Below are 21,872 nucleotides of genomic sequence, written 5' to 3'. Positions count from 1 at the left end.
TATAGAGATTCATATTGCAGACAAGGTTATCGTCAGTACCACGCCAGATCCAGATCTCCTGCCCATCGTTCTGACCCGGCCTGATGCCATCCTAAAGCAGATCAGGCAGTAAAAAGACAGACTCCCATTGTGGGTCGCGCCTCCGAGAATAAAGGCAAATTGTGTTCTTCTGAAGCTCCAGCAGACGGCGCTACACCTAAAGCAAAGGTTGCTCATCCCAAAGAGGCACCACCTTAGACACCGGTGCAAGACCCCAGATTGGACAATGTGGAGGTACCTATATGGAGGTGCTGCAGGAGAATCCCTCAGACTCCTGTGATGTAGGGAACCTGTTGGTACCTGAGGACTCGGAAGCCCCATGTGATGACTCAGAATTTCCACAGAATGCTTCCCAATCTGATTAGACTACCATGGACAAGCCAGGATCGCCATCAGACAAATATTGCCCATATTCAGAGCAAGTACAAAAGACGGCCTCTTTGTTAGGACTCAGAGTACATTGGGTAACTCGGGAGCTCAGCGAACCAGTTTTGGGGCTCATACAGACTGATGCTACTACACCTCTATTACCAATTATAATGGCGGCGGTTACAGGTGCTTGCCTGCCTCAATGCTTCATCTCATACTGCGCAGGAGATGGCAATGGTAAACCCCTCCTGAATTCTACCAAAACAAACCACATGGCTCTGTGGTTGCCTGGAGTCAACATTGACTTGATGGTGCAACTTTATCTTTTACCTCAATACACCCAACCTCTAGTAAACTGGAGCACCTTTACAGAGTACACCATAAGGAAAGAGACTACCTCTTTATACACCCCAAGCCAAACTCCATCGTAGTAGAAAGTTCTCAGCAGAGTTCCCATCAGAAACCACTTTCAATGCCAGCTGACTAGAATCGGGACATTTCAGAGCTTCACCTTATACGGAAAAAAGAGCGAGAAAAATCAATCCAGCCCCCCAGTGGTTAGAGTGCCTCCCTTCTTCAGTCTTTCATCAACAGGGGCATATCTAGGGTAGGGCAGGGGCGCCACTTGAAGGGGGCGCAAATTCTTAAAATTATTTTTTTTTAAAAAATGGCCACCAAAAACAAAATGGCCACTGCACATGCTCAAATGGCCTCTGTGAGGCCCTAGGCTATGCCAGGCCTTGCAGAGGCCATTTGAGCATGCATGGTGGCCATTTTGTTTTCAGCGGCCATTAAAAAAACCACAATTATTTTAAAAAATGGCCACTGCACATGCTCAAATGGTCTCTGCGAGGCCCTAGAGGCCAGCAGTGGGAGGCACAACCTTTGCATACCCCCCCCACAGCCTATAGGAAGCACCCCAAAGGGGCTACAGGTTAAAAAAATAATAATTTAATATAAGTCACTGTACACATATTCAGTTTGGCACTATGTACAGAGAATCAGGGCTTCTGAATACTGAGCTGAAGCTTATGAGCTAGGATTGTATTCATTTGCTCTTACTTTGCTTCTTATGATAAGTGAGTTAAATGTGGTGTCTTAAAAATATGGTTATTAATGGTGAGTTTGTCTTTGAATTAGTGTGAAATCCTTAGTATTAAGGCCCACTGGGAGTTTCTTGCTCTCTTTCTCTCATTTTAACTGTCTTTCTGAAATACTAGAATATATTCCAAGCAGTGACACAGTTTACTCTGCATATCCTTTCATTATTTTCAGAGTATCTGGGAAAAGTCAAATTCTCGATTTATTTTTAAAACTTATGTAATAGTGATGTTAGTAGATGCACAGTAGTGAATTAGACAGGCACTTCTGTTTAGTTTTCCAAGTACACCTCCACATAGTATTTGGGTATTTCATGAGCCCCAGCATATTGAAATTTGTAGTTTTCCAGCATTTTTTGGTCTGGCTACGTCTACTGCTAAATAGTTTTTGAAATTTTAAAAGATTAATGAGCTTAACTTATATTTTTCAGCTGATATTATAGTAAAGTTATCTGAAAGATGGGTGTCAGATGTTTGGACAAGGGGCGCAATTTCAGTGCCTCCCCTAGGCGCTATTTTCCCTAGATACGCCTCTGTTCATCAACCATCACTCGAACAGGTCTTCGGAATTTTTCCTTGCTTTACTTATTGGATGGGGGATCCTGTGGTTTCTCCATTGTCATGGACGGACCCTACCTGGTTAAGGCTGGTTTCACAGCCACAACCCAGCCCTGCAGGTGTGGTGGACCTATTAAGATGGTTTGCCCGAGAAGCCTACTGGACCCAGTAGGATACCAAAAGACTTTGGAGGATTTTAATGCTGGTGATGCCAGTGATTCTGTCAATGTGGGAAACTGAAATAGGGAGCTCACCAGGGCAGTTCCTAAACAGTTCCTAAAGATTTTAATGAATGTTTTCCCTATTGTTCCTATGCTGTTGCCTTCATGGGACTTACAACTTAAGTTGACTCAGTAGATGAAAAATCTGTTCGAATGCTAGCCTCGGTAACTTAAAACTACTTATCCTCAAAATCATGTTTCTCATTGCCTTAGAAAGAAGGGTTTGTGAGCAGAATGCCCTGAGATGTGACTCTCTGTACCTTATATTTCACAAGAAGAGGAATGTATTGAGACCAGACATCACTTCTCTTCCCAAAGTCATCTCAAGCTTCCACCTGACTCAGGTTTGTTTGTTTGTTTGTTTGTTTGTTTGTTTGTTTATTTGACTTTTATACCACCCAAACTTTTGTCTCTTAGCGGTTAACAGTGATATAAAAACAATTAAAACAAATATAAAAGGTTTAAACAGTTTAACAATTTAAAAACAGCATACAATTAAAACCTACAAATTTAAAAAGCTGAAAAAGCTTGGGTGAAGAAATGGGTCTTCAAATGTTTTTTAAAAATAGTTAGAGATGGGGAGGATCGTATCTCAGCAGGGAGTGCATTCCACAATCTCGGGGCAGCAATCGAGAAGACCCGTCTCCGTGTGACCACCAGACGAGCTGGCAGTAACTGGAAATGGACCTCCCCCGCTTATCAACTAGCCAAGCAGATGTTGACTTACTCAATGAGAGCAGTGGCTACGTATACAACCTTTTGGAATGGGATCTCACTGGAGGACATTTGCAAAGCAGTGACCTGGTCACAATCATCTATATTTATTCGACACTACGCCCTGGACATCCAGTCCTGATCACTTTGGTTCCAGGGTTCTTTGCTCAGTTTGCCAATAAGACTGCTTCCCCAGTCCAGGTAAAACCAAGTGTGAGGCACAGAGACTACGAAGGAGGAGGACAGGCTTCTTACCTGTGACCGTAGTTATTCAAGTGGCCTACTGTGCATTCACTCTTCCCTCCCAACCTCCCTGCAACAGCCTTTCTTTAAAAATCTGAACTTGGTTGTGGCGGTCTCCTAGACTGAGGTAAGGAGGTACTCTAAACACTAGGGGGATCATTTTCCCACTCTTTTTCCCTTATAAGTTGAAGCTCTGGAAGGTTCTGATTTTGTAGCTCTGCGCAGGCACATACCCGTGTGAATGCACAGAAGACCTCTAGAAGAACTACGGCTAAAGGTAAAAAACCACTCTTTCCAGCAATAGCTCACATATTTCACAGAATGTGGGCGTGGGGGTTTGTGGCATCTTCACATACTTAAACTTGGATTTGGAAAAGGGAAAGTAGTAGCCAGGAACATACATCTGTACTCACAGAAGGGTGTGTGTGTGTCTATCCAAAAGCACTCTCCAAGAAGTGTGTAATTTTACTCTGTATGCTCATTTTACTCTATATACACATGCAAATGATGTGGCAACTCAGAAAGTAATAGCATTTCCTACCCACAAAATATTTTAAGGGTGTTTCTGCTGGGAAATTTTATTCGTTTGTTTATTTATTTAACTACTTAATGCACAGCTACCTACCTACCTACCTACCTATATGCTAATTACTTCACAACAGGAGGAGAAGGAGATGGTTTATATCCCACTATTCAACCAAAGTTCTCAAAGTGCTTTATGTAGAAAAATAAATACATAAATAAGATGGTTCCCTGTCCCCAAAGGGCTCACAGTCTAAGAAGAAACATAAGAATAAGAACCCCTGCAAACTTGGCAAAGAGGCACCTTTTAATGTGGTGATTTTCTTTATTGAGCAGGGGGAGAGTAACTGGCCCTATCCACCCGCAGCACAGTACTTCCAGTGACTGTTGCTGGTGTCTATCTTGTGTTTCTTTTTAGATTGTGAGCCCTTTGGGGACCAGGATCCATCTTATTTATTTATTATTTCTCTGTGTAAACCGCCCTGAGCCATTTTTGGAAGGGTGGTATAGAAATTGAATTAATAATAATAATAATAATAATAATAATAAATAATAAAAGTCACCACCAGCCAATTACAAAAAGCAACTTTACTGGGAACAGCCTATATTCTACGACGATATCTATAACAATTGACAATAAAATTCAGCCATCCCAGGTCCTTGGGAAGGACTCGATGTCTGGATAAAACAAACCAGTCAATAACACCTGTCTAACTGTGTAAACAAGAAATAATAATAATAATATAATTAATAGGGGCCACAGAAATCAACATCAGCCAGTTTAAAAAAGCAACTTTACTGGGAACAGCCTATATTCTGCGACGATATCTATAACAACAGCAACAACATTGACCATAAAATTCAGCCATCCCAGGTCCTTGGGAAGGACTCGATGTCTGGATAAAACAAACCAGTCAATACCACCTGTCTGACTGTGTAAACAAGAAATAATAAGAATGGCAACTTGATGAAAGAAACAGAGGGTTTAATACTGGCTGCACAAGAACAGGCACTAAGAACAAATGCAATAAGAGCAAAAGTAGAAAAATCCACCACAAACAGCAAGTGCCGCCTTTGTAAAGAAGCAGATGAAACAGTGGACCACCTAATCAGCTGTTGTAAAAAGATCGCACAGACTGACTACAAACAAAGGCATGACAAAGTAGCAGGGATGATACACTGGAACATCTGCAAAAAATACAAGCTACCTGTAGCCAAAAATTGGTGGGACCATAAAATTGAAAAAGTTGAAGAAAATGAAGATGTAAAAATATTATGGGACTTCCGACTACAAACAGACAAACATCTGCCACACAATACACCAGATATAACTGTAGTCGAGAAGAAAGAAAAACAAGTCAAAATAATCGACATAGCAATACCAGGGGATAGCAGAATAGAAGAAAAAGAAATAGAAAAAATCACCAAATACAAAGATCTTCAAATTGAAATTGAAAGGCTGTGGCAGAAAAAGACCAAAATAATCCCAATGGTAATTGGCGCCCTGGGTGCAGTTCCAAAAGACCTTGAAGAGCACCTCAACACCATAGGGGCCACAGAAATCACCATCAGCCAATTACAAAAAGCAGCTTTACTGGGATCAGCCTATATTCTGCGACGATATCTATAACAATTGACAATAAAATTCAGCCATCCCAGGTCCTTGGGAAGGACTCGATGTCTGGATAAAACAAACTAGTCAATAACACCTGTCTGACTGTGTAAATAAAAAAAATTAATAATAATAATAAAATAAAGAAATAAAGAATAGACATCAGCTGCAGTCACTGGAGGGATGCTGTGCTTGGGTCAGATACAGCCAGTTGCTCTCCCCTTGCTAAGTACAAGAAAATCACCACTTAAAAAGGTGTCTCTTTGCTCAGTTAGTAGGGAGCTGCCTCAACAGGCCACTGCCTCAAAAATATTGGACTTTTGTGAACAAATAGCCATACATTTAGCACACTCTGAACACCTATCTAGAAAAGAACTAGCGAGGCTGAACTCTGAGTTTGTATGTGCCATGTATCTATGATCTGAAACCATGCATTGTGTTGGCAAACACATGGTCCCAACCAGGGTTTGCTGAAATAATAGGAATTCTGGAACTGAGAAACACTTTCAGTGGATGATTGACAGGAGAGTTACTTAACCCCATTAGCAGTCATTGATGCTCAGCTGTGAATTCCTGCCCTGCACCCAGGCTTGTTGCCAGTTATAAGCCCAGTTGGGAAAATAAGATTAAACTGTGGGGTGCAGAAGAGAATTAGGGGGTAGGTTACATGTCCTGTGCTGCCTGCTGATTCTGTCTTGCAAGTGTTCTCCAATACCCATAATAGCATAATAAAAGAAATATGAGATGGAGAACCCTAGTTGTCCTGGTAACCTCTCAGTTGCCCTTTAGATTGTCCAAGTAAACTATTTTCATGGATATCTGGACTTCTACCAAAATACATATTATATCTGGAACTAGTACAATAAACTTAATGTTTAAAACATTCTTATTTTTCTGTGCTCATGGGTTCTTCTGGTTTGTGCCTGGTTTAATTAAAATTAAGTATGCTCTAATCTGTGAGGATGTCACCTGTGTGTCGAATACTTTTAGCACAGTTGCATATATTACTGTCTCTCTAATGAGTTGTTGTTCATTTTCTCAATCTACTGAAAGTTCTTGGACATCCTTTTTTAAAGTTACTGAGACGCTTATCTCTCGTACAAAAGGATGCAGAGGTAGAATATTGTTTCCGGTGGAGTGTTTCCTATTACTGTACAATGATAAACTATTAACCTAGCCAGCATCTGGTACAATTCCAAATGAAATAATAAACCATTCGCCCTATACATAGGGCTGGCTATGGTTCATTCTCTGCATGTAACTGATGCTCATGTTGCTTTGTAACCATATTAGTTGTACAATATTAAACATCTAATTTGCTCTGAACATTCAAAGTGCTTACATTTCAGCGTTATAGATGTTCTCCTCTGTTGTTGATAGGCAGCAAGATTTAGCAGACAGGAGCAAGGGATATGAAGTCTTTTCCTTTCTGTTTATTTCCTACTTTATTCTAGATGAGCTTATATCCTCAATTCACTTTTGCACTTATCTTCACTTTAATTTATGAATTAGTGTGCATTCCATCCTGAAGAGCTGGAAAAAAACATGTATGATACTATAATTGGCATACTGTTACATTTCTCTTTTTATGGTTGGTTGGTTTTTTATGATTGGTTGTTTTTTGTTTTAACTGACTGTAATGTTTTAAATGTGATTTTTATGGACTTTTAAGGTATTTTAATGTTTGTAAACTGCCTTGGGATACATTTTATGAAAGGTGGTGTAGAAATTGAAGAAATTGAACTATAAATAAAAATATAAATAAATACAAGTGGACCTCAGTATCTGTGGGGGTTCCGTTCTCCGCTACTACTACTACAGATACCGAAACCACAGATACTGAGCAATTAAGTCAATGGGAAGGGGGGGCGGGGGGTGGGGTTAGGTTCCAGGAAGCTGGAGAAAATAGCAAAGATCAGCCAAAAATGCCCCAAAGAGAAAAGTGCCCTACAGTGCTCTGCGGGTCTCCAGCTGTCCAGGAATGCCATCCCCCCATCCCTAATTTTTCTACAAAAAATCACTGAAAAAATGTGTGTTTTAAAAAATGTCACAAAATGGCTCCTTTTCTTAAAATGGTGGTTGGAAATGACCTCTGAGGTAATTTCCAGCCATCCCTGATATGCAGAATTAACCCTTTTTTTGCCATTTTAAAAACACATGTGCTGGGGCCAGGTGTCAGTTATCTGACCACAGATATGTGGATGTCGAATCTGCGGATAGTGAGGTTCTGCTGTAAAAACACTTTAAATTTCTGTTGTCTCGTAGCTTGACATAAAAACATAATCAGTATTAATGGAGGGGATTGCATCCAATTTCAGTCTGACTAGCCTACCTCACAAGGCTGTTGTGAAGGTAAAATTAATAGGAAAGACTTATGTACCACCCTGAGCTCTCTGGAGGAAGGATGGGACAAAATATAATATTATCTATAGAGAGGCTGACATTCTGCACAATGAAACACATGCTGCTGCATGTCTAAAACAATGCCCATGGTGTTGCAGGCCAAGGCTGGCACACCACTGCTTAAAATAACGCAATTGTAGTCATGGGACATGACCACTGGAAATAATGGAGCTAGAGTCACAAATGGCAATCGTGCAATTTTAAGGAGTGCACCGGCCTTGTCCCACAACACTGTGGGATTTGTTTTTGACCAGTGCAGCAGTACAAGGATAGGGTTGCCATGCCCCCTGGAACTCCGGGGATCACCCGGATTTTAAGCATCTCACGTGGATTGCTTAGCCCACCTGGATTTGCCCAGAATTCAGCTATCTTAAAAAAAAAAAAAAAAGCTGAGCTACAAGCTCCCTTGTAGAGCGGAGTTATGGAGCAAAATGTGCAATCACTATTCTGCTCAACCACTGGACTTGGATTAAGAGAGAAAGAGCACAGGAGGCTAGCTGGGAGGGATTCACTTTTACAAGTACAGTAATCCCCTGAGGAGTGTTGCCTTGTTTGTTATCAGCAGGGGATCTGTTTCAGGCATTTAAGACGATAGCTTGCTTTTGATGTGAATATGACTACCTGCCTACCAGGCTGTGCACTGTAATGTTTAAGGACTTTCTTGGCTTTACATTCAGTGCATGCCTACTTAGAAGTAAGCTCCGTTGGTTTCAATCAGATCTTCTGTCAAATAAGTGTGCACAGAATTGCAGCCGTAATTAAAAAGTTATGTATTTTTTGTTCTATTGCTGCTGTTAATATGTCAAGGAAAATTGATTAGGCAAAGATACTTTCCCCAACTATTGTTGGTGGATATACAGAGCAAATACAAGTCAATTGGAAAGCGTAGTTGCTAATTTGCATATGCAAATTATTTGCAAACCAATTTACATAATATGCCAATTAGGTGCCGGATTTGGGGAGCCAGAATATGGCAAACCCTATACATGGGGGTCTATACTGCCCACATTTTGCTGAGCAGAAAGTAATTTTTAAATCTCTCCCACCCACCCCCCATTTATGTATTAGGGTGGTCCCCCCACCCCGGTCACACTTTAACAGTGATGAGGCTAGTAAGAAAAAGGCCTGCTAGTGCTTGGTGCAGCCACATGAACTTTAAGGTGGGAGGAGTGCTCAAAGATCAAGATCCGTGTCCCCCCCGTTTTGCCAAACAAAGCAAGCTGCCTGGCTTTTGGGCAAAGCAAGCGTGAGCTGTGAAAGAGCAGCGGCTGCCTGGAATCCTTTTTGCAGTGCCCTTTGCCCTCTGGGCTGCAGCTTCCCTGCACACGCTGGATCACAGGGGAGCTGAAGTTTCATTTACCGACTGAGCGACTTTGAAAAAAAAAAACCCTGTTCCCAATTAGTGTTGCAAGTTGTCCAGATCAATGGTGGGTTAAACTGAGCTGCCCACTCAAGTGGGGGGCGTCGCATGGAATAAAAGGAGAGGAAAGAGCGGGTGTATGTGTGGGGGGAAAGGCTCGCATCTCTTTCAAGGGACTGGATTCTTTCAAGCGAGCTGGATTCTTGTGTGAAAAACAACTGCCACAATACTTAAGTTGTAACCTTCTCACCCCTGACGGCATGGGAAAGTGCACTCCTCAGCTGTTAGCGGGGAGAGAGGCCGCTGTAGTCATGAGAAATGTTGATAAAAAATGCAGCTTCAAGCTTGCCCTCCTCCTTTGCACATGTCATCTTGCCTATCAAACAGCTTAATTGGAAAATTAGACATGCTTTTCATTTAGAGCCCTGAAAGTTCAAGTGCCAATAATTTCTCAGAGGCCCTTTTTTGTTGTGGTGGTTTTATTTGTTAAGCACATATTCATCGCAGAACCCAGGAGAGACTTTGCCACAACAGAAAAATCAAACGTTTAGAGCCGACATGCCCCATTTGTCCCTCTTCTTATTAGTAAATTAAAAAAAACCTTCATCAGTTTTGAGACATGTGACTTGCTTTCCTTTTTAAAGTCATGACATTTTAAAATGTAGGACGTCTAGGCCAACATGTTCAGAAAAAAGGAACACTGTTCACCTAGCATTAAAAAGCAAGAATGAGTGGAAAGATGATATTCTAAGGAGCATTGATATTCTGGAATATCTTGACTATCCTTTAAAACAGGGGCTGTCTTCGAACCCTTCTGTAACCAGGTTATCAGTGCATATTTTTCTGATGCAAAAACTATGGGATTTTTGAGACTTGTTGGCCAAAAGCACTTTTTCAGACAAGTCGGAATTGAGAATCCAAAATTAATGCCTAAGGTCATTAAACTTTTAATGGGCATGCTGGTGAAGCAGACTTTTCAACTATCTTGCTCTCCACCACCATTCCCCTCAACGTTTTCAAGGGCAAAAAATCTTTACTAAGGCCCTTGGCTTAGCATCGCACCTGCTTCTAGTTCATTACTCTTAGAGTTTGTCTAGATCAAGGGTCTACAGCTGTTGCTAGCACACTGAGCTGTGCTCCCTGCTCCCCCCCCCCCAGCCGCATAATGCAATGTCATGGATCTCTAACCCATAATGAAAGGAGCTTCTGCTGCTATCATTTTGGGACATTGCACTGGATTTACAATGTGCATGCAAAACCTACCTTGACTTGAATGTACAGCTGAATAAAAATGATCTGTCTTCAACTTTTTATCCCACATTCACATTTCCATGTGGACATGTTGCATAAAAATAGCTCAAAAGCACTTTCAGTCATATGAAAAAGTATTCTACATCTGAAGACTGCAGCTAGAAATGACCCATTCTTTAGTAAAAACATCACAATTGTAGTGCTTGTGTATCTTAATTTGCACTTAGAGATGTAAATAGCATTATTTTTATAATTATTTACTATTAAGTATTTCATGCACTTTCTTCAGAAAGCTCAGGAAGGGTCTACATGGGGCTACCAGGATTCTTCCAGCCAGGCACTGAGCAATACTAATCTTAGCTTGAACATTGTACTCTTCGATTTGATTTTCAGACCCACTCCAAATGGCAGGGTATAGTTCCTTTTAAATATCTTCTACTGTACTACGCTAAGCTGATCGGAAATGACAGAGCCTTCTCACATTAAAACAGAGGTGTGGGGTGTGCACAACTGTGTTGTGGAGAGCCATGTTGTAGTAAGCACAATCCTCTTTCAGTCTTCGCCTCAGCATCCACTGTGGTTGCACCATTTCCTAGCTCAGGGACTCAAGTCTCACAAGTGGATCAGTAACCACACCACGGCATGGATCCAAAGAACTACAAGCAGAAGCCAAATAGCCACTAGTGCTTTTCTGCAAATGTTTCCACAATAATTTATGCAATGCTATGATATGGGATGGGCAAACTTAATGCTTTTTGGAGCTCTGTTTTTATCAGAATCTTGAGAGCTACCAGCACAAAATAGTGACTTGGGGAGACAGCAAGTCACAAAGTGGTAGCTTGGGGAGGGAAGCTACTTGCAAAATGGCAGCTTGTATAAGGGCTTGCATCTGTAGAATATGGAGTGTTAACATCAGATCCCCCAAATTCCAGGAAATTTTTGCTGTAGCATAGGAAGGAAGCAAGGTAGCCTGCTTGTGTGGAGGAAGAACACAGAGAAACAAATGGTAGAGGAAGAAAAAGCAACCCAGAAACCCAAAGATTAAAAATGGTTTGGCCATCCCCCCCCCCATTAAGCCAGCCAATCAGACTTTCACTTTTAGCTGGAAGAGAAATGAAGGAGAAGCAAGCCCAAGAACTGTGGAGGGCTACTTCAGGTTAAGCCCAGGAGCTCCCAGACTACCAACTGCCCACTCTTGCTACATAGGTGTGTTCTATACCAGTTTTCATAATTCTGCTCTTGTGAAGCTGCAGCAGAACTGGATTTCATTTGACCCCCCCCCCCCCAATATTCTAGCCCTTTCATGACTCCTTCCACTTGTAGAAGAGCCCCTTGTGCATTGTCAAACGTAGGGAAAATCCCTGACCTACAACAGCATACAGCTAGTTAGGAACATAGGAAGCTGCCATATACTGAGTCAGACCATTGGTCCATCTAGCCCAGTATTGTCTTCACAGACTGGCAGCGGCTTCTCCAAGGTAGCAGGCAGGAATTTCTCTCAGCCGCCCTATCTTGGAGAAGCCAGGAAGGGAACTTGGAACCTTCTGCTCTTCCCAGAGTGGCTCCATCCCCTGAGGGGAATATCTTCCAGTGCTCACACATCAAGTCTCCAATTCATATGCAACCAGAGCAGACCCTGCTTAGTTAAGGGGACAAGTCATGCTTGTTACCACAAGACCAGCTCTCCTCTCCAGAGTTGTTCTCTGTAACTCCACTGTCTCCACTGTCTGCCTCCATTGTCTGGTCTGTCTGATCAGAGGCCCCAGCTATTCACATCTTCTCTTGGGAAGAGATGGTCACAGTGAGCCATTGCCTGTGATAACCCCTGGCTGCTTCACACTCCTAGTGCACAAGCAAGTGATGGTGATCTTTCTTGTCAACAATGGTAGCCTTAAGTCTCTTATTATAGGACTCATTGTTTGCTTGATCTTGTTTTTTAAAACATAAAACTGTTCCAAATGCATAAACATGTACATTCCTTAATACAGGAGCATGGGCAAGATATTCTAAAGGGTGCAATTACTTAAGCTTTTTGGAAATTAGCACTTTTCAAATACAGATTATTGTTCAAGATTATCTTTTCCTTCCTTTTCCCGTAGACAGAAGACAAACAAAGACAGCGACAACATACATCCGCAAAGCAGTATTTGTTTGCTCAAATGAGATGAGTTTGTGGCACAGATGGGAGTTGTCTGCACCTAATATAGAGTTAATTTGAAGGGGCACACCTCAAATTAGCCATGTGGTGAGCGCTTAACCACCGGCATACCAGGTCTCATCTGAGCAGCTGACAGCCCTGAATAATTTACTGCATGCAAATGGTGAGACCTGGTTAGAACCAAGATCCAATTGCCACAGGATAGCCACTGTAATTACTAGGTTGTGCTGACAGGAGTAATACAGGCAATCCTACAGCAAGTGGTTATGGAGGACCCTGTGAGGAGCGTCTGCTCTGCCCTCTGTCCCCTCAAAGCTTTTCTTTCTCCAGTTTTTAATTGAAGGCCTAACTAGGAATCCCATATGGTGTTTCCTTCCACATAGCCGACATTCACCATATAAGGTCAATTAATTTTGTTGTGCAGCTTAATTGGGATCAGGTGCTTTTGAAAATAAGGCACAGCAGGCAGTTAACTAGGACATTAAGATGTGTGGGTCAAAGAGTTCCATCATCCCTACTGTCCTAAAAACCAAGAAATCACAGAATTCTTTTATGGCTTAGTCCTGGTAGAATTCCCACTGGTGGATAGTTTACAAGAGTGAAGTTTCATTTCTTCTGTTCTCATAGATCTTTATTGCTGCAAAGCATTATTGGTAGTTGGACGTGAAGCCCTGGCTGGGCTGGGTTGAGATTCACCCCTGCTGCTGGAGTTTCCTTCTACATACTCTTGGCACCCTAACCAATGCTTTCTTTTCCTGGCAAATTAAACTTCTGTATTATTCATTCTTTTTATTTTAGGTATTTATATGCCACCTTTTGAAATAGCCTCAAAGCAGCTTACAAAAACTAAAATATATAATAAATATACAATAAAAACACAATAAACAATAAATCAACAGTGCAAAGCAGCAAACAAATAAAATTCAGTGAGTTGGTGGTTTAAAAGATCCAAGATAATAGAGCAATTGTTTGCTTTAAAAGTCTTAGAGAACAGGACAGACTTCACCTATTTATTAATGATAATAAAGAAGAGAGCAGGTGTGTATATCTAGGGAGGAAGTGCCATAATTTGGGCACCACCACAGAGGCCGTTGTCAAGACAGCCACCAACCTAACTAGGTATGTGTGTGGAACAGGATTTGCATTCCGTCAGAACAACTGGTCAATCCAGTTGTTCTGATGGAACTACCCCGTTCTGAGTTAGAAAGTTATGAGTGTTCCGGCCCTTGAGGGCAGCAGCAGAGTGGCCGTCAAGGGGTGGCAGGAGGTACCTTTTAACAATCATTACCTGGTTACAGAAGTGCACCATAGGCAGGGCAGCCTTGGTGCAAGGTGCGGTGGGGTGCCGCCAATTGCTAGGGCTGAGCAGTAACCGGATAATGATTGTTAAAGGTACTTTCCACTGCCCACCCTGGTGCCCCCCTCACAGGCCAGAACACTCGAAACATTCCGATTCAGAACGGGTTCATTCCATTCTGAGCTCAAAACAGGCCCTTCATTTGAAGGGCCTCTGTTTTGAGCTTAAAACGGCCCGTTTCGAGTCAGAACGTTTCCCTTCCCGCTCAAAACATTCTGCACATCCCTAATCCATAGATGGAAGGCCTCAAAGAGATTTTACATTGCAGATCTTAGTTGGTGACCAAGTTTGTGTGGGAAAAGATTATCCTTGCAATACATAACATTCCAAAAGGGGTTAGAACCAGCGAGCCCTGAAAGAGGTAGGATTCTTCTTCCTTAAGCTATGTTCCATTCCTGTGATTCTCCAACTTCTCCCAGTTTTCCCTGTTACTGTAGCCAGTACCACAAAGGATATACCATCAGTAGCCTCCTCCTGGTGTAAGCATATCACTAAGCTAGTATGTTGTATTCTAGCTAGGAATCTTTTGTGTTTTGTTGTTTGGAGGTTTGTCCCAGTGGGGATCCTGTAGAGAATGTGGGGGGTGAAGTCAAAAAGAAAAGGGAGGGAAAGCAGAAGGAGAAAAATGGAGTTGCTTCTAAAGTCTTAGTTAAATCAGCATAAGATTTCTTAATGTTTACTATGAAGGAAGCAGTTATAAAACTATGTAATTTTTTCCACCTGCAGAGATGAAACTCCACTGGTGTAAGGGTGTTTAAGACTAATTGTATCCTGCCCAGTTGGTAAAACTCAAGAATAAGGCTGCTATTTTAGAACTGGGGTTTATCAGCCTTGGGCCCCTAGATATTGCTGGACTACAACTCCCATTATCCCCAGCCACCAAGGCTGAAGGCTGAGGACAATGGGAGTTGTAGTCTAACAACATCTTCTGGACCAAACTTTGGAAATCCCTGTATTTGAATATGGGCTGAAATGTTATTAGGGTTACATTGATCAAAATTAGCATCTTGAATTGTGCTGGGAATTCAAAACCAAAACCTGTGCAGGCAGTTAAGGAGAATGTGATTGAATCTGTTTTATCACTGATTATTTAAATATATATAATGCACCCATTGTTTGCTAAGCTTACTTTTTTGAGGAGAGCAGCTCTCTAATTCAGACCAATAAACTCCTGATACCACACCGTGTATTAGAAAACAAAAGATGATTTTTTAAAAAACAACGGTATGCATGTCAGTCTCTCCTTTCTTTTTTCCTTGGCCCTCTTTTCCCTCTATTACACTGGAATTTAAGAAAAGAAAGAATGAAGAATTTAAATTGGTCTTTGTGGGAGGAAAGAGGTGTCACTTTGATTTACCATTTTGCATAATCTTCAGCCACAACTTGGTTTCAGTGCCTCGGTACAGCTTGTCCTTGGAGCAAACTTGAGCATGTTATCGGAAAGAGCCTAGATGGAGAGATAAGCATTTAATACCAGCGTTGCTTCAGAACACAATGCACAACGTTCGTTGCACTTCCTCGCTTTCCTCCCCTTCTAGTAGAGATGTGTCTCTGCTTATTGGCAGGAGGCACTTCAGTATTTTATATTATAGTTGCTTGTTTATTTTTCAGTAGACATGCTGATACCTCTTTAACTGGTAGGGTGCATGCAAGTTCCTTATTGTATTTTTGTTTTTACAAGAGACCATTTTTACAAGTAAACCAAAATCAGACAGCGGGGCAATGGCTTTGAGTGTTCCCATCTGATAGAGGCTGTTCAAAGCGTCTTAAGTGCACCTGTTCTCTTCCCTATTAAGTCAATTTGTCCTGCCTTTGCTAAAACAATCTTTGTTGGCCATTGCTATGATTGTCTCGCCTCTCCTTGGCCAGGGCCTATGTTGTATGTGTGTGTACCTGATTTTTCCTTAACATTTTCTTTTCAGGACATCATCCTCAACTGCTCCTAATGTTCTTTTAAATCCATTAAAGGCACTCAGGTCTAGCTACAACAGCTTTCCATAGTGAAAATTAGGGGGGAATATCCCTTCCATACTTCCTCTGTGGAACACTCTTTAAAAAAATAATTAGCTATAAAAGTCTAATCTATCTAGACTGGGGTAGGCAACCTTGGCTCTCCAGCTGTTGTTGAACTACAACTCCTATCATCCCCAGACACAATACACTATGGCTGAGGATGATGCGAGTTGTAGTTCAGCAATAGTCCGCGGGTCAAGGCTGCCCTGATCTAGATCATAATCTGGATTCCAAAAAAATAGCAAATACCATATAGAAGATGACTCTGAATTTAAGATGACCTCTTTTAAAATATAGGTTAAATAAAGATTATACCTATATTTATCTAAAAGGAAGAGGACTCTGAATTTAAATCAACCCCCAATTTCTAACAACTTGGAAAAAACCTAGTCTTGGATTCAGGTAAATACAGTTCTTGCAGCAATAATGAGAAGTTACTTTTGATCATTCCTTTGGTGCACCAAGTCCTTTAATGCGCCCATTTGTGTGACTTCAGGAGTCACTTCTGTACAGTAGGTACCAAAGCAGATTTCCAACACTGAACAAAAACAATTGTTGTAGCAACCAAAAGGTTGAGATTAACATCCAAGATTCACATCAAGTTTCAAATGATTTGACAATATAGTTAAGAGATCAAAGTTAGCCTCTCACCAGTTAGTTGAGATATTGTCCAAACCATTTAAAATCACCTGAATCCAAAATATTGAATTTTAGGACAATGTCACCATATCCTTTGAAATACTCTTGTGCCTAATCCATGGCAGAATATTTTGTTGGGAAAATGACAGTCTGAGGCAGTGGTGAAGAAAGCCCTCATGAACCAAAGTCTTGTCACTTTGGCTAAACTACATACTGAGGCTGTCCACACAACTGAAAACTGGGAGTTTGGGAGCTGGGCACACTTCCAATCTTTGCCTGTGTGGGAGCAAACAAGTGGGAGGAGAGATAAGTGATTGTGTGGGAGACAGGAGCTGCGTAGGACAGCGCTGTCCTACCCTTATTTCATACCCAGCATTTGATCAAGGTAGGAGGAAAAGCTGTCCTGCCCAGCTCCTGTATCTCACACAGTCACTTCTCCCTCTGTCTACCTAGTTGTTTGTTCCCACACAACCAAAAACTGGGAACACACACAGCTCCCAAACCTGAGTAGGACCCAGTCTCACTGGGTAGCAATTAATGCTTGTTAATGCAGTGATGTAATTGTAAATTACATGTAACAAAGCCATACGTTTAATACTTTTATTTTTTTTAAGAAGATATGATGCAGAAAACCCAAGGAGGAAATAATTTTTTAAAAAGCATGAACCACTATAGCACCAGGGATCTTCATGTTTCAAATATTAATGAGTAGAGTACTCCTTAGCCTTTTGTAAGTATTACCCTTACCCTGTAAGTATTGATGATAAGTGGCAGGAAAAGAAAAACGGATTTCCTGTAGGAGAAGAAACCATGACTTTGAACTCAAAACCATACACCTAGTCAGCAGCTCTGTTGCTTGTGTTGTGTGCATTTGCCATCTCATGTGGGTGCACCATACAAACCCCAAGATCCCATGGATGTTGCAAGGGACCCTGGATTGAATTTTCAGATGGCACCTCAGCATCCTGTGTAACTTCACAAGTGAGTGTGTGGCGCACTTCTTAGACTTGCATCAGAAGCCCTTGAAAATACCCCTGTCCAAGTGGCCACCTGGGATGCTTTCCCCCCACACCAGTTACCTCTCAACAAGTTCAGCCAATCAGCTGTCATCCCAGTTTTCAAGGAAGTTTGAACTTTTTTCACTGTGCGCTCTCCCTCTCTCTCTGCCTGTACTGTCATGATTTAGAAGAGCAGTAGTAGCCTTGTCTTGATACACAGTGTAAACAGATTAGCTTTGTATTCTTGGAACTGTGGAGATTCCAGAAAGGGTATTTGTTTAGCTGGCACCTTAGGTACATGCAGTAGAAGATCTCTGTTGGTCTGTCAGCTCCCAGGGCCTGTGGCAACGTTTCTTGCTCTAAAACAAGCCAAACAGAGGTGGCGGGGGGGAGAGGGGAGAAAAAGAATACTCTTTGATAAATAACCTTTCCATATTAAATGCACATCAATCTGACATAAACAATTAGCTGTCAGGTGCTTGGCTTTGCAAGCAGAGGCCAATTTTCAGATTAGTGCTAATTGCAGGGAGGGCTGACACATCAACTCCAAGAGCCAGTAGCTTATAATGCTGGTAGGAGCAGACTTCAATAGCCAGAGCAAGGGAGGGCTGAGGCTGCCTGTCTCCAGATTGCTGGCAGTTTGACTGTAGACTAAAGTAATGGAGCTGGCAGGGTGGAATCAATTACTGGCCAATGAAGATTTTCCCACAGGTCGGGGCTTGGGAAAAAAAGGACGTTCCTGCTGCCTAGACAGCTGGCATGGACTGTCCAGTGGGAAAGGAGCCGGCAGAATGAGAAAAAGAGGGACAGTTCTCTGTGATAAAACCAGTGACAGACTATAAATTATGAAAAGGGTACTTGGCAGAGGATTTAGAGCTTGCTACCTCTGTTTTCTCTCCCCCTGCACCCAGAAACTGCTCACAGAATTATTCACCGACTTTAGTTGGAAAATAAAATGTGTCAGCAGAGAAACCCTACATTTATCTCTCACCATTCTGTTTAATAAAGTACATGTGTGCACTGTTCTACAGAACCTTTAAGGCAACATTTTCTTTTATGAGTCTGCCTTTTATGGTTCAGTTCACTTGAAGTTGCCCTGAGTAATTATGCATCATGTTGCCCTTTCATATATCATGTTGGGGTTTTTATTCTTTTTAAAAGGCCCAAAGTGTGTGTGTGTGTGTGTTCATTCTAAAATACCCCCCAAAAGTTTGTATGTAGCCCTATGCACAGTTATTAAAATAAATGGAACATGTATGAACAAGCAGACATAAGGATGCAGCTTCTATCTATCTATCTATCTATCTATCTATCTATCTATCTATCTATCATATTTATATACCACCTGATATGTGTATCTCTAGGCGGTGTACACAATCTCTAGGCAGTTTTGGCCTTTGAAATATGTACTTTTCTTTTAACAATACATTTGAGTCCTGAGAACAAAATGAAGGAACTATCCTTGTGGTTTTTTTATCCTTGTCATATTTTTTTCTGCTCTATCCTATGCAGACATTTAAATTGAAAAGTAAAACACTTGTTAACCCAATATCTTTCCTAACAATTTGAACTGAAAACATATTGCATTTATTTAGTTTTTTTAAAATGTTTGATACTTATAGCCTGCTGACATTCCAAAGTCAGCTACATTTTCTGCTTAGTTTTCCTAATGTAAGTGGTTACTGCAGGAACAGAGACAGGAAAAGAACTTGAAACCAACACTGGTATTTTGTTACATAACATTTCCTACCTACTGCAGGGCTGCAAACTTTGGCCTTCCTGCGGATGTTGGACTAGAGCCTCACCATCCCTGACTATTGTCCCCTGTGGCTGGGGAAGATGGGAGTTGTAGTCCAGCAAAAGCTGAAGGGCTAGGATTGTATAGTCCTGGTCTATTGCATGCTTGTATAAGAAAGGAAGCGAAGAAGTTATCTTCGGAAAGAGAAAAAAGAATCCTGTTAATATGGGATTGTGATGACAACAACCATTGGCATCAGTCAGGGTCTTCTCAAAACCATTTACTTTGTGATTTACTGATGTGTGCAAACAGTTGGTGTAATAATCACAAACCCGCTAGTCACCTTTTCCTAAACTAAAAAGCCTCAATAGTTGTAGCCTTTCTTTATACAAAAGGTTCTCAACCCCCCTTAATCAATGTTGGTTGCCCATTTCTGCATCTTTTTCAGCTCTACGATATCCTTTTTGAGATGCAGCAACCAACATTCCAAATGTGGTCATAGTATAGATTTGTACAAGATGTTCTGGCCTCAATACACGTTAGGTTGTATGCCTATTTAAACTCACTTCCAACCCACACTTCCATATAAATCAATCTTCAATTTTATTAACACAAATTAAACAGTCAGTAATTGATAGGCAGAGGATTAACTTGACTGTAGACAGAAAACTTGGACACGGTTGAAATAGATAAACTGAAGCTTATGACTGAGGTGGATGGATGTGGTGTGAAGACAATGCAAGGCCAAGCTTTGAGGCTGCAACTCGGGAAGACAGGACAAGCTGACAGAAAGACTTTTTACTCTTGAGGAAAGCTGTCCTAAGCAGGAGGGGAATCCTTTCTAAGTACAATCAATCGATGCATGGTAACAGCAAGGCCTAACCAGTTGCTAACAGATCCAAATAGAACGGGCCATAGACCCATTCATACCTTATGTTCAAAGCATGTACAATGAGTGTACACTGTACACAGGTACAGTCATTCACATGTTATGTTGAATGCAAGTACAGAAGTACACTTCCTAGCTGCACCTTACCTATGAAGGGCCTGTATCCAAGTTCACTTTTAAAATGGGTGCAGTCATTCACACAAACACATGTACGAGCATACAGACATTCAGACAGAATGTCTGAATCGTTTTAACTGTTATAAAAACGGAGATTGGGGCAATGTAACAAACAACAAAAATGCCCATTTGGAGCAGAACACAAGAGTGTTGTACTATTAGCAGTTTTATTTTCAATTCTAATGATTCTACCATGACCACAACTTAAGGGTAGAGTTAAAAATACTGATGAACCTGAGCAGGAACTGAAACCAAATTGATAATGGTTTGACCACCTGCTACCATGAATATGGAGCCCCTTTGATGGTTATGTCCAGGAACTCTCTCTGACAAATAAGGCAATTCATAGATCTGTATTCTTGAGGTAACTCAATTCTTAATTGCCTTTAATCCACGAGAAGGGAAACAAAAGTAGTCCTATGAAAGAAGATTATATTTTGGGAGACTACTGTAGCATCTAGATTTTGAAAAGCATCTTCTTATGCTGTAAAATTAGAATTATTTTATTAATTTATGTATCCTTTTTTTATTTACTTACCAATGTTAGCATTTGTTAATTTACTTTATGTGACGTCTATTTTTTGAAGAAAGAAGTTTCAATTTAATACACAGAACAATATGTGACAAGTTACATTATGTGGCTGTAATACAGGCCATGGCAAATTTTCATTGGATCTAGGAGCCAACCCAAAAAATTGGGAGTCAGACAATGGACAATTGGCAAAATTACTAGACTTAGTGATGGATATTGGGGGGGGGGGAGGGTAAATAAGTATCTCTTTATTCCCTTTAGAACAGAACTAGGATAGGATAGATGAAGCTTTTATTAAATAACTCTACCTCTGAATATCCTAGTTTAGGTGCTATGGTAAAATTTATCTGTGTCATGGCTCCCTGACACATGAGAATTGTCAAGCTCTGCTGTGATATAACAAAGATATATCAGGAATATCTAAACATATTTATGTATGATCTCTCTCTCTCTCTCTCTCTCTCTCTCTCTCTCTCTCACACACACACACACACACTCACTCACTCACTCCCTTTGGACATAATGGGGAACCTGAGGTGAACTCACCTCAGGTTCACCCCCTGTGATATCTGAATTATCGGGACCACGGTTCCCGGACCCAACCGCGGTTCAGATTTTGCTCCCAAACCTTGGAAGGAATGCTCAGTCTGTGGTAGGTTCCACTCACCAAACAAAGGGTCAGTTCCCTACAGCATGTTGTCTGGTTGGGATTTTATCCCAAACTGGAGTGAAGGAAAGAAGCTCCTCCCACGGGCTTCCATCCATCCCAGTGACTGACGCAGGCTGTCCTTCTAGGGTCAGAAGCCCACGCAGCCAGTCCCACCCCCTTTGCCGGCTTCCAGAATGAAGAGTGTGATCATCTGGGAGCACATGGGGGGGGGTGGATGGAGGCAAACTGTGGGGCCTGTGGTTTGCTGTTCTGTCGAAAGGGGGGCATAATTAATTAATGCATACTAAACAGAGTCCAGCTCAGCAAAGT

The 21,872-nt window shown here is 41.4% G+C and overlaps 2 long non-coding RNA genes across 2 annotated transcripts; one reads left to right on the top strand and one right to left on the bottom strand.

Moving 5' to 3' along the window:
• The first annotated feature begins 1,187 nt into the window (after window positions 1–1,187).
• LOC128325242 (uncharacterized) lies at window positions 1,188–7,149 on the top strand. The gene is made up of 2 exons (XR_008307324.1): window positions 1,188–2,631; window positions 6,759–7,149. It is a non-coding gene; the product is annotated as an uncharacterized LOC128325242 (long non-coding RNA).
• Window positions 7,150–13,454: 6,305 nt separating this feature from the next.
• LOC128325241 (uncharacterized) lies at window positions 13,455–21,659 on the bottom strand. The gene is made up of 4 exons (XR_008307323.1): window positions 21,561–21,659; window positions 17,847–17,916; window positions 15,265–15,354; window positions 13,455–14,472 (listed from the first exon to the last, which is right to left on the bottom strand). It is a non-coding gene; the product is annotated as an uncharacterized LOC128325241 (long non-coding RNA).
• Window positions 21,660–21,872: the final 213 nt, after the last annotated feature.

The sequence above is a fragment of the Hemicordylus capensis genome, chromosome 4, assembly GCF_027244095.1.
Source record: "Hemicordylus capensis ecotype Gifberg chromosome 4, rHemCap1.1.pri, whole genome shotgun sequence".
Lineage (NCBI taxonomy): Eukaryota > Metazoa > Chordata > Lepidosauria > Squamata > Cordylidae > Hemicordylus > Hemicordylus capensis.
Note: the sequence above shows the minus strand (reverse complement) of the source record. Positions and strands in the feature narration are given on the sequence as shown.